Source organism: Gracilinanus agilis, chromosome 5, assembly GCF_016433145.1.
Source record: "Gracilinanus agilis isolate LMUSP501 chromosome 5, AgileGrace, whole genome shotgun sequence".
NCBI classification, from domain to species: Eukaryota; Metazoa; Chordata; class Mammalia; order Didelphimorphia; family Didelphidae; genus Gracilinanus; species Gracilinanus agilis.
In genome coordinates this window covers 143,998,808-144,013,106 of record NC_058134.1, presented here as the reverse complement: position 1 = coordinate 144,013,106, position 14,299 = coordinate 143,998,808, and the positions used below count along the sequence as shown (strand labels likewise).

The window sequence follows — 14,299 nt, the reverse complement described above, 5'->3', positions numbered from 1 at the left end:
TCTGCTCTCTGGGCTTCTGTGATGCTTACTGCTCTTTCTCTCTTCTTTTCTTACTTGTCTGACTCTATTACTCATTCTCCTTTATTGTGTCACTTTCCTCTTCCTGGTCCCTAAGGGTTAGTAATCCCTCAAGGTTGTATCTATGGCCAGCCAGATGTTAATGACTCCATATCATCCTTCAGTTCCAGTTGGCATTTCTGTTCCCAGGAAAGCTTTATCTGAACATCCCACCAGTATCCCAAACTCAGAATGTCCAAATCAAAACTCATCACTGTCTTTCCTCAAACTTCCCTTCCTCCCAACTCCCTGGTACTATCGATGGTATCATTCTCCTCCCATTAACTCAGTCCTGAAAGGCTTCAATCTGCTTTGATGCTTTCTCACATCACAGCTAAACTGTTGCCAAGTTCTGTCAATTCTTCCCCCACAGTATCTCTCATGTTTCTTCCCACCTCTCCACTGGTACCATCACCATTCTAGTTTAGACACTTGTTATCTCTGATCTGAATTACAGTATTTATTCTCTGATTTTCCTGCCTTTATTTTCTCCAACTGCCATGACAATCTTGCCAGTGTTCAAGCCACAGGATCTGAGACTTAGACTCTAAGGGATTTTGGTCATCCCCTATTAAAACCTCATTTCATTGATAAGGAAGCTGAGACAGTGATTTGCCCAAGGGTAAAGAAACAGAATTTGTACCCAGGTTCACCAGCTCCAAAAAAAAAAGTGTTCTTTGGACTGACTGTGCCACAAGTTTGACAATAATACCACTTTGCTGCCCCAAAATTATCATTAACTCTAGCTAGCTACTAAAGGCAATGAAACGTTCCAGAAAAATTCTGAGAGACTTATGAGAAAGAATGCTATCCATATCTAAAGAAAGAACTGTGGGAGTAGAAATCCAGAAGAAAATATGTTATTTATCACTTGTTTGTATGGGTATATTATTTGAGGTTTTAGTTTTCAAGGATTACTCAATTACAAAAATTAACAAAATGGAAACAGGATTTGAGTGATAATATATGTATAATCTAATGAAATTGCTTGTCAACTCTGGGAGGCTGGAGGGAAGAGGAGAGGGAGACAATAAAAATCATGTAACAATGGGAAAAATTAAAAAAGAAAATATAAAAAAGAAACACTCATCATTTAATCTGATCCTAACAACAACCTCTGAAGGTGGTTAGTGTGAATATTATTATCCACTTTTTATGGAAGAGGAAATTAATGGCCAGAATGGTTAAGCATCAACAAAGTATATGACAAAGTAAGGGTTCAAATTCCAATCTTCTTCTGACTGGAATTGAGTCTTCTGACTCAAAGAGGCAAAGTGGGGGGAGTCAGTATTTAAAAAATCAATGTTGGTGAATAGATTGTGTAACATTAGTTCTGGAAGTCCAAAGGAAGACTTTATTTACATCCTGATCTTTCAGCAGCACCAAATGGGAGATTCTCTGTCTCTGAAAGGGGCTCGTAGACAAAAAGACAAATGACAAAAAATGTCATTTTCTACATAATCCCTAAGATAATAAAGAAAACTGTTGAAGCTGGTTGCAGATGAAAATAGACCATTTTTCATAGTAGTTTCATTATGGTTTTATTTGGTGGTTTTGGTTTTCTATGAGTAGTCTATTACAACAATGACCAATGCGGAAATATGTTTGGCACAATAATATACATAGAACCCAGACCAAATTGCTTGCCATCTCCAAGAAGGCAAGGAGGGAGACAATTTGAATCTTATAATTTTGGAAAATGTCTGTTGAAAATTGTTATTACATGTAGTTGGGAAAATAAAATAGCTTTAAATATAAAAGAGGGAGTATGTGAACTCTGTGTCATGCTCTCAAAAGTTAGTAAAATAGAATACGATATACACATTGGAAGGACAATCCTTTGACGACTAAGAATAGCCACTGAGAAAAACAAGCTAATAAACTATTATAAGAGTGATTTAACATTATCAACACAAAAATCACATGAATGAAATTGCTTTCTTTATTGGGCCTTTTCTCCACTCACTATGTATTTCTCTCACTTTTCAAACAGTTTCTTAAGTTGCCCATCACTATTTTTGTAGTCACTAATACCCTGAAATCCCGCCCTAGCCTTCCCAAAGTATATGCTCACTTTTTCACTGTGCTTGTCAAATTTGAAGGTACATTCATCCAATGAAGTACTGAAACTGCTTTTCCAATCCTGTGTTCTGAAGGACAACTCTTGTCTTGCTGTTAGTGAATCATAGATCAGGAAAGAAAGCTATATTCAACTGTCATTCCCAAGTGGATTTGGGGGTCAGGCCCATTGGCAAGGGCCAGAAAACACAACTCAAAATATCAGATTTCATGGAACTGATACATCACATATTTACCAAATATATATTTTAATATAAGTTCTTCTGTGGAGGCTGGACTAAAGAAATTGCAATTTTATTTATGTGGCAAAGTGGATAGAACACAAGAGCTAAGAGTAAAGAAGCCCAGAATTAAAACCTACAAGTCATTAAAACTCTTAAGCACTTAGCCTTAATTTCCTCATCTGAAAAAATGGAATGATAATGACATCTACTCCTCAGGGTTGTTTTGGAGAACCAAATGAAAGACTATATATAAAGCATTTTGCAAACCTTAAAGCAACATATAGATTCTAGTTATTATTTATTGTTGTTAACAAAAAACTAGCATTTATACATTAATTACTAATAAATAATAATTAGTACTTATATATTGCTAGTTATTATTATTATTATTATTATTATTATTGTGGCAGCTATGTGGCACAGTAGTAGAGTATCAAGCTCAAAGTTAGGAAGACTCATTCTCCTGATTTCGAATCTTGCCTCAGATACTAACTGTGTGACACTGAGCAAGTCATTTAATTGGTTTGCCTCAGTTTCCTCATCTGAAAAATGAGTGAGAGAAGGAAATGGCAAACCATTCCAATGTCCTTGCAAGAAAACCCAGATGGGGCCACAATAGAAAAGACTGAACATCAGCAATTTGATATAATTGTTATTACCATTTTCAAATCCTTTGTATAAAGTTACAAAAGACTCAGAGTAGGATTTTTGTAAAATCAGCACTCTGAATTTCTCCTGACTGGAATATATCAGCTAAAGTCTTTAGCACTTTCACATCCTTAGTTCTGGAAAGACAGGTACACCTGTATCAGGTATTGGTATCAGGTAAACTGATTTTGTAAAGGATTATAAGAAAAGGGTATCTGCTGATGTGATCTAAGGTAATCAAGGACAACATATGGTTAAAAAGCAGCACAGATGCTGCAAAATCCCAAGTCTTTGGTGCTGCGTTAATGCAGGGAACTTTGTCAAATGCTTCTACCTAATTTTAACAATGCTCCTATTATCCCCCACTACATCTTCTAAATTCAGAGTTTACTCCCATTCAATTTATAAAATACATCCAGGGAAACAAGCAAGGCAAATGAGCAAAGTTGAATTCTCACTAGCAGGGGCACACCATGGTTCTAGTAGGGCAAAAGTAAATTAAATAACAGCAGACATTCTAGATCAGAGAACCACATGTTTGCCTGTTTCTATTATTTTTTAATCTATAAAAATGAAGTTCTTTAACTGTCTTTGAGGGTCTGTCTACGCTGTTTGGGCTCCTGAGGTATAAGGTCTAATTGTTCTCAGGGTCAAGCCTCCTGGTGGTCCCCTAAAGAAAGAACAAGCCATTTGAGCTTTCCTTCCTGAATAGCCAAATTGCTTGCTTACTTGGTATCATTCTTTTCATTCAGATGTTTCAAAGAAAATTCTGAATCTGTATAGCCAACTCTTTGACTTTTAGAGGATGAGATAACAATAAGGTAAAGATGGAAAAGGAGTTTAAGACTTAAACCCCACTTTAATCCCCAGTACAGTTTCACTTAAAATAGTCTTTATTTTAAATCTTTTAGATATTTTGAATTTTTATCTCCCAAAGGACAATAGTTTCCAATGGAGAGAATTGCTTGTGTCTGCTAATTTTTTACTTGTATTCTAGATGAGTAAGTAAAAAGTACATTAAATTTGGTTGTCAGAGGACCTTGCTTCAAAACTCAGATCTCCCATTTTCCATGTGTAAGTTTGGCAAGTCACTGGATCTTAATCTGCTGATATTTAGAATGTCATCACCAGACTTGATGATCCCCTCCAGAACAAAATAAATGATCATGTAACACTCCTATTCTTTCCCCCAAAGAGATTTATTTCAAGGCTCCCATAGCAATTCAACAGCTGTGAGGTTAAACCTTTTGTCTTAAGGTACCCAACTGCTTGGTGTTTTCCTGACACATCTAACCATGTAGTTTTGAATGGACAAGATCATATGTGCAGATTTTTTCTGTTTGATTACTAAATATCTTCATTTTAAAATAATGCATCTCCTTTAAAAAGAAAGGAACTTATGAATGTCATAACAGACTATTTTTAAGAAAGGGAAAGTGGACTGGCAGCTAACTGGGGTCACCAGGGCCTGTTCTGAGAGCAGCAAGACTTAAGACCCTAAGAGGCTAAAGAACACACGGACTTTGAAGACAGACCCTGAACACAGGCGTGGTTGCAGCTACAGATGCAGATTCTGAGCTCAGGCGTGGACCATGTGGGGACCCAGAGCAGAGGGGTGCATGACTGGGGAAGCAGCACCCTGAGACTGGTAAAAGAGCTTTGGGCAGAGGAACAAGCAAGAGGACCACCAGGAGGCTTGACCCTGAGAACAACTAGCCCTGAGACCTCAGGAACCCAAAGAATGCAGACAGACCCTGGGTGTGAGGATAAAGCTGAGAGGGCACTGGGCTAACAATGGTAAGCCAGAGAAAAGAACCCCAGAAGAGAAAGATCAAGAAGAAATCTTTAACACTCAACAACTTTTACACAGAAAAAATCCAGACAACAGAGCAAACAGCAGAGGAGAACAAACAAGTAATCATATCTAAACCTTCCCAAAAAAATGAAAACTGGTCACAAGCTATTGAAGAGTTAAAATCTGAGATTATGAGAAAGATGGTAGAGAACTGGCAAGAAAATAACAGTTTAAAAGGCAGAATTTCTCAATTAGAAAGTGAGTCTCAGAAATCAAATGAATTGATAAGCAAATCAAAGACCAGAAATGACCAGCTAGAAGCCTTGAAGAACGAAACAGACCAGATTCAAAAGGAAAACCAAAAGATTATAGCCGAAAACCAGTCTCTAAAGGCTAGAATTGGGCAATTAGAAAAAGATGCCCCCAAATCAAAAGAATTGATAAGCAAATTGGAGACCAAAATCAAATAGCTGGAAAACAGGATAGACCAAATCGAAAAGGAAAATCAAAAGAATATAGCAGAAAACCAGTCTCTAAAAACAAGAATTGGGCAAATAGAAGCCAATGATCACTCAAGACAGCAAGAACAAATAAAGCAAAGTCAAAATACTGATAAAATAGAAGGAAACATGAAATATCTCACTGAGAAATTGACAGATCAAGAAAACAGATCTAGAAGAAATAATTTGAGAATCATTGGACTTCCTGAAAGAGCAGAAATTAATACAAATTTGGACTCCATACTAAAGGAAATTATTTATCAAAATTGCCCTGAAGTTCTATAACAAGAGGGCAATATAGACATTGAAAGGATCCATAGAGTGCCCTCTACACTAAACCCTGAAAAGACAACACCCAGGAATATAATAGCCAAATTCAAGAGCTTCCAAGTAAAAGAAAAAACTTTACAAGAAGCCAGAAAGAGACAATTCAGATATCAAGGAGCACCAATCAGGATCACACAGGATCTGGCAGCCTCCACACTACAAGACCACAAGGCTTGGAATATGATATTCAGAAAGGCAACAGAACTGGGTCTACAACCAAGGATCACCTACCCATCAAAACTGACTATATACTTCCAGGGTAAAGTATGGGCATTCAAAAAGACAGAAGATTTCCAAGTATTTGCACAGAAAAGACCAGGACTAAATGGAAAGTTCAATATCCAACCACAAAAACCAAGAGAAACATGAAAAGGTAAATAAGAAATAGAGGGGAAAGAAAAAAAAACTTATTTTTAAATTTGCCTCTTTAAGGGCTTCAATAAGATCTAATTATTTGTATTCCTATATGGAGAAATGTTATGTGTAATTCTCTGTAGTGAACTCTATTCACTATTATAGTATCTACTATTATAGTAATTAGAAGAATTATTCACAGGGAGAGGTTGGAGTACTAAATGGTCTAAGACGATAAAGGGGTAGGTGGGAAAGAGGGGGGTGAATAGTAGAGGACCCCAAGAGAAACTTGAATGGATAAGAAAAATAGGATATTCTATTACACACAAAGAGGGCATGGGAAGGGGAGGGGATGAATATTATTATAAGAAGGAGAAGAAGAGAGCACTAAGAGGTAATATTTAAACCTTACTCTCAGTGGAATTAACCCTGAGAGGGAAGAGTAGCTATATCCATTGAGATATAGAACTCTATCTAACTCTATCTAAGTAAGAAGGGATAAACCAAGGGGAACAGGGAGTGGGGAGGTCAAAAAAGGGAGGGGTGGAGAAGGGAGAGGGAATTCATTAGGCTTTAAAAATAAAAAGAGGGGAATAACAAGTGAGGGGTAGAAAGTGTAGTAAATCAAGGGAGGGGACAAGGGTTACTGGTTTAAAACAAATCACTGGTTTAAAAGGAAATAGCCTAAGAAGAAGGGGTAGAACTAAGAGAGGATACCAAAATGTTGGGGAATACACAACTGATAATTATAACTCTGAATGTGAATGGGATGATTGATTATACTAAATTAAAAAGCTTTTGTACAAACAAAAACAATGCAACCAAAATCAGAAGGGAAACAATAAATTGGGGAAAAAATCTTCATAACAAAAAACTCTGACAGGGGTCTAATTACTCAAATATACAAGGAGTTAAATCAATTGTATAAAAAATCAAGCCATTCCCCAATCTACAAATGGGCAAAGGACATGAATAGGCAATTTTCAGATAAAGAAATCAAAATTATAAATAAGCACATGAGAAAGTGTTCTAAATCTCTAATAATTAGAGAAATGCAAATCAAAACAACTCTGAGGTATCACCTCACACCTAGCAGATTGGCTAATATGACAGCAAAGGAAAGTAATAAATGTTGGAGGGGATGTGGCCAAATTGGGACATTAATGCATTGATGGTGAAGTTGTGAACTGATCCAACCATTCTGGATGGCAATTTGGAACTACACTCAAAGAACTATAAAAGAATGCCTGCCCTTTGATCCAACCATACCATTACTGGGTCTGTACCCCAAAGAGATCATAGATAAACAGACTTGTACGAAAATTTTTATAGCTGCACTTTTTGTAGTGGCAAAGAACTGGAAAAGGAGGGTATGCCCTTCAATTGGGGAATGGCTGAACAAACTGTGGTATATGCTGGTGATGGAATACTATTGTGATCAAAGGAATAATAAACTGGAGGAGTTCCAGGTGAACTGGAAAGACCTCCAGGAACTGATGCAGAGTGAAAGGAGCAGAGCCAGAAGAACACTGTACACAGAGACTGATATACTATGGTAAAATCGAGTGTAATTGACTTCTATACTAGCAGCAATGCAATGACACAAGACAGCTCTGAGGGATTTATGGTAAAGAACGCTACCCACATTCAGAGGAAGATCTGCAGGAGAGGAAACACAGAAGAAAAGCAACTGCTTGAACACATGGGTTGAGGTGGACATGATTGGGGATGTAGATTCAAAACTGCCACACCAATGCAACTATGAACAATTTGGAAATAAGTCTTGATCGATGACACATGTTAAAACCAGGGGAAATGAACATCAGCTATGGGTGGGGGTTGGGGGGAGAAAGAGGTCGGGGGGGGGGGGTGAAAGGGAAAGTAAGAACATGAATCATTTAACCATGATAACTTTTCTAAAAAATAAAAATTATTTTTAAAAAAAGAGGAAAAGTGGCCAAACAGGGCAATCCTTAGGGAGTGGATAAATTTGTGGCATCCAATCAGAATGAGAAACACACACACACACACACACACACACACACACACACATAGGCACATGTGTACACATGCAAATGTAATGAAATGACAAGTGTGTCTAGATTAAACTAAATTCTTGCTGGCATCCCTTCCAACTCTTAAATTCTATGATTGGTAAAGAAGCTATTTTCCTAAGATTCTTTTTAAATTGTTTCCTGTAATAAGAACCAAATATTTTAATTCTATGAGAGGAAAAAAAGGTTTTAAACACAATTTTTCTGGGTAGATTAGCCCAAGTGAAAGAAAAAAATCTCTTTAATTGACTATTGTCAAATATAACATATAATTAGCAAAGTAATTACATTTAATATGTAGGTCTTTTCTGAACCAATTAGATTCTTTACACTTCATTCTATAAGCCATAAAACTTCTTTAGAGGAGATGATCTGTTCTTCTACATCTCAAACAACCTACTTTCTTGCTCATAGTCACTACATATCACAAATATGCAGTTTTTGAGCTAGGCAAGCATAATGCAATTGGCCATTAAGCAAGCTCTAATCAAAGGACAAATGAATGATCAATTTAAAAATTTGGTGAAGTCCACTCTAGAAATAGCACTACTATCTGTGAGTACTGATATTATTAAAGTAATAATAATTACTAATGGTAATATAATAATATTGATAATAACAGGTAATATTTATATAGTAGTATATAGTGCTAGAAATTATGCTAGGCGCTTTACAAAGATGATCACATCTGATCCTAACACATCCTCATTTTACAGATAAGGAAACTGAGAGCGGTTAAGTGAATTACCCAGGGTCCCGCAGATATCTACAGATTGTACTTGCTCCCCATTAAGAGTTTTTATGGGAACAACATAATTCAGATTGTTTTGAGTCTTCCCTATTGCTATTGAATTTACCTCTTTCAAGCAGCTAACCAGACTACATTAACTTTAAAGACAGAATGTTATTGTCCATCCTTCATTTTCAAAGAAGATTGAAGACATCATGTAGTGATGTCTAGACTTGCTAGTGAACTGGATTTGAGTATGCCAGATGTACAAAGCATTAGCCTTACTCTCTCTTCAAAAGTCATCAAAGTCCAGTGGCAAGACAAAAGTCAGAAAGACTTCTGATATCTAACCAAGCTCTATGTGCTCCACAATGCCTGCTTCAGCCACCTTCATGGCCATTTGGAATAAATTCTTTTCATACATCCATTTCACCAGGGAAAATCTTCATGTGTTTGGGGTAGACATCCCCCTGACTCACCAAATTTGAGACTTGACAGATACCTTCAATCTGGTGTAGCCCATCTGCTGAGATGGTGTTATTGGGGGGAGGCTGTGCACATGCTACAGCTTCTTGGAGCCAGGTCAGAGAATATGGGTTAATTCTCCTGACTCCATGCTTATCATCTGTTGGACAATAGACAAGTCAATTGCATTTCCTGGATCTCAGTTTCCAAATCTGTACAATGAAGAGACTGGACTAAACAATATTCAAAGTTGCTACCAACTCTAGATTTATAAGCAAAAAGCTACAAGCTACTTATAAGATCTTGGACAAGTCACATCAGGCTTCTGAGATTCCTTGTTTGTAAAATAAGATTAGTGAACTAAATGACCACTAAGGTCCTTTCCAGCTATAGAGCTGTTTTCCTATGACTCAATAATCAATGTTAATATAAGCACATAAGAAATAATAAAATAAGTGACTATACATAGCTCTCATGACATGGAAACCCCCCCCCCCCGCCCCAGAGTTCCCTGCCTTGCAGTTAGTGGCATAGAACTTACAAAAGATTTGTATTTCCAGAACTCTTAGTACAATGCAAGTCGTAGAACCAGTTTAGGTGAGCTGTCTTCCTCTCGACTCCCAGGCTTTGCTGCCAAGACCCATTCCCTTGCTTCAGTCAATTCTGTTTACCAGTGCTACCACTATTTTTTACCAAATGTTTTCTCCAGTTCTTGGCTAACTTCCGGTCCTCCTAACAAGAAGCCTAGATGCTATAATCACTTGACACTAGAAAACTTCCTAATCATCTCCCAGACACTACTCTGTGCTCTTATCACTTCCTTTCAGAAATTCATAATCAAAGCTTTCAAGATATGTGACCTGAGGCCATTGCCATCAGGGGGAAAGTGAGTCATATATCTGTTTTTTTGTTACATTGAAATGCCCACGTTTCTCTCTCCTTCACTGCATTCGCACTATTAGAGAAGGATTCATTTGACAAAAAACATTTGTCTATATAAAATGATGTCTTGCTTATTGCTATTTTTCAGTTTTCTCTGAAAGTGAATACACACAAGTCATTCTTCAAACCATATCACTGTTGCTCTACATAATGTTCTCTTGGTTCTGCTTGTTTCCCTCTTAATAACTTCACATAGGTCTTTCCATGGTTTTCCAAAATTAACTTGCTTATCATTGCTTATGGCGCAGTAATATTCCATCACAATCATATGCCATAACTTGTTTAGCTGTATCCCAACTGATGGGCATCTCTTCAATTTCCAGTTCTTTACCACCACAAAGAGAGCTGCTATAAATATTCAGAACATACAAATCCTTTTCCTTTTTCCTTGATCACCTTAGGAAATAAACCTTCCTCTTAACACGTGTTCTATGGAATCCTCCACTCACTCCTCAAGGAAGAAAGCATTGCTAACTGAAGCCAACCCTCATTAATGCTGACTACTGTATAGAGAGAAAAAGATGGGGACAATAAGGTTTGTACAAGGAAAGAATCAGTTTGCATCCATTTAAAAACTGCTACCTAGTATGCCTAGACCAAACAAGTACGAGGCATATCACAAGTAAGGCAAGTGCGGTAAATGCTAAAGGGCTAACTTGTGATGGTGCCAAAATGAAATTTAATTTAATTGAATGAGATTCATAGCTCAAATCAAGCAGGAAAAATCTCAGGCCGGATGGGAAAATCTCCCTAAAAATTAAGGATCAAATTGGATGAGATCTTAAGGAACAACCCATTCAGACCCAAATCCTATAACACAGCAATGTGGCAGAGCAAATACAATAGGAAACACACATACAACCTGCTTAGCTCTGGTCCCAGTTATGCCAAGAATAAGAACTTGATTGCCTGAGTTTCTTATGTTGATTTCCTTCTCTTCAATTCAGCAACAATTGATCCTGAATTTTGGAAAGTATCTAAACACTGAAGGGGAGGAGGAGACATGTACCATTTTTTTCTTTTTTTGCCTTTCCTAGCTGATAGTGATCTACAAATTCACCCCAAGGCAATGTGGCATGCAATGCTGGACTTGGAATAAGGAGATCTAGATTTTAAATCTCAGATATGTGATCATTGACAAGTCACTTAATTTTTGAATCTTATTCAGTTTCTATGCCTCATAAAGACACTTAGGGCAGCTCTTTCCACAGATTAAAGAGGGAGTTGGGGAAGGGAACATGCATTTATTAAGGGTCTGTTATGTGCCAAGCACTGTGTTGAGTGCTCTACAAAGATCTCATTTTTATTCTCACAACAATCCTGGGGAATAGGTACTATTGTTATCCCATTTTACAGTTGAAGAAACTGAAGCAGACAGAAGTGAAGAGTGAAGATAAGATGCCCAGGCAGCACTGCTAAAAAGTGTATCATGTCACATTTAAATTCAGGTCTTCTTAACTCCAGGACCAATACTCCATTCACTGTGCCATCTAACTGCCTCTGAGAAATTCTAAAGAATTATAATGTCACCACTAAGATTATTATTATTATTATTATTATTATTACTATTATTTAAAAGAGTTGGCTCTAGATAAAATTGTAATGCTACTTAATGCTTGGGTGAATTTGAACAAATTATTTCATCACCTAGATCTCAGTCTCTAAATCTTTAAAATATGGAAATTGGAGTGGATGACATATTAAGTCACTTCCAGGTCTGAATTTATTATCTTAGCTTGGCTCCAGCACAATTATCATCAATTAATTAGTGAGATAGAGTTTCATGTAACTTTTCTTCTCTAACATTCCAAATAAAACTTGAAAATCTAAATAAAGAAAAATAAAAGTTTATATTCCAAAACCTTTTGAGGATCTTATTTCATATTATTTAGAATCAGAGAGGGGGAAACTAAGTGGTGAAGTATAGAAGACCAGACCTGGAAGTCAGGAAGACTCATCTTCCCCGAGTTCAAATATAACTCCAGACACTAGCTATGTGATTCTGGACAGGTTACATCAGTATATTTGTCTGAGTTTCCCCATCTACAAAATGAGCTGGAGAACAAAGTAGCAAATGCAAAGAAAACAGAACCAAGAGAAGAATATTAACAACAATGAAATGAATGTAAATGAAAACAGTATTGTAAGGCAGCTAACATCCATTAAGGACAATGACCAATATTTGAGCTGTTAGGAAAAGCAGAAGACCCAGAGCTCCAACCTCTTGCTAGTATGTTGCAAAAATGTGTTGTCAAAGCAAGTTTATATATCAGAGATATATTCCTTGAAGAGGAGAAGGAAGAATAATGGACATATTGGTAAGCATAAAAAAAAAGTATCAAAAATACGTTGGGGGGTTTTAATGAGTACATTGGATGGGATGCCCTCCCAAGTCCCTTATACAGCTAATCAAAAAGCATTAATTAGGCCCCCGCTTTGTGCTGGGCACTGTTAGGTGAGAAGAAATAAATACAAATGAAATAATTCTTAATTACAAGGTATATACACTTAAAATTTAAAAAAAAAGATTTTACTAATGTCTGTTTTTAACATAGCCTATATTTCCCCCTGCATCTCTTCTCTCCCTTCCCAGAGAGCCATTCCTTATAACAAAGAATTTTTAAAAGAAAAAGAAAAGAATTAAAACAAATTGATCAATGCATTTTTAAAAATTGGGCATTAAATGCAATGTTCCAAAATGATGGACCTTTCATCTACCTTTGCAAAGAAGTAGGGAGGGCTGTTTTTTCAATTTGTCTTTGGGGGTCAGCTTGGTGATTATAATTTTTAAATGTTCATTCTAGATTGCATTGTGATGGTGTTTTTTTTAAATCTATACTACAGTCGTTATATATATATATGTATATATATATTGTTTTACAGGGGGAGCTTACCTTCTAATGGAAAATTATAAAAATAAAAATACAAAATAAATATAAAGAAATCAATACAAAGCATGTAATACAAGTTTGTTTGGAGAGGGAGAACACAAGCTCTTAAAGACATTGCTAAAGTTTTCACCTAAAGGCAGATATTTGAAAAAGTATCTTAAAGGAAAGAAGAAATTCTATGTGGCAGAAGAAGGAGTGAATACCAAGTAAGGATAACAGCCAGTGCAAAAGTATGGATATGGGAAATGTCATGCCTTGAGAAAAGAATACGAAGAGAATCAGTTTCCTGGATCACAGAAAGTGAGGAAACGAAAATACAATGAACCAAGAAAGGCAGACTAGAGCATGGTTGTGAAGAGCTTTAAAAGCTCAACAGATGATTTTATATTTTATTCTAAAGGCAGCAGTAGCCTAAAGTCACTTCAGTTGGGAAGTGATAGATATAGTCAGATCCATAGTGGCAATGACAATATCAATAATAATAATCTGCACATATATACACATATATACAGATACTTACTAGTTTTATGACCTTGGGCAACTCATTTAACCTGTTAGGTTCATTTATTGTAAAATGAACTGAAATAGGAAATAAAAAACCACTCTACTATCTTTGCCAAAAAAAAAAAAAAACACACACACACAACCCAAATTGCATCACAAAGAATTGAACATGACTGAATAAAACTGAATAACAAATACATAACTCACTTAAAGGTTTGCAAAGCACTATAGAAATGCTATGTAGTGATATCCTCAAAACAATGTTGGGAAGGCAACAATTATTAATATTCCCATTTTACAGGGAAAAAATTAAAATAATCAAAGGTTAAGTGACTTGCAGAGAGTCACGAAAGCTACCAATTATCTGAGGGTGGATTTGAACTCATCATCCTAACTACAGGTTGAGCCTTTTATCCAGAGTTCACATGGCTGCCTCTTAATCAAAACCACTATGGTAGCAGTGTGGAGGACTAAATGAAGAGAGATTTAAAGCAGAAATAGGAATTATGGGGACAGTGAAATAATATAGGCTAAAGAGGATGAGGACCTGAACCAAAGTGACAAATGTGTGAATCAAAAGAAATGCTCACATTAGAGAAATGTTGTATAGTTAGATACAGCAAAATTTGGCAACAGACTGAATACGTGGGATGAGAGAGAGTAAAACTTTAAGGAAAGCACCAAAGTTGTGATCTTGGGAGATTAGAAGAATGGGAGTACCTTAAATAG

The 14,299-nt window shown here is 36.4% G+C and overlaps 1 protein-coding gene across 1 annotated transcript in view; it reads right to left on the bottom strand.

Moving 5' to 3' along the window:
- The window catches only part of DOCK4 (dedicator of cytokinesis 4), a 541,177-nt gene that overhangs the window by 346,188 nt on the left and 180,690 nt on the right, over positions 1-14,299 (bottom strand). The window lies entirely within an intron of this gene.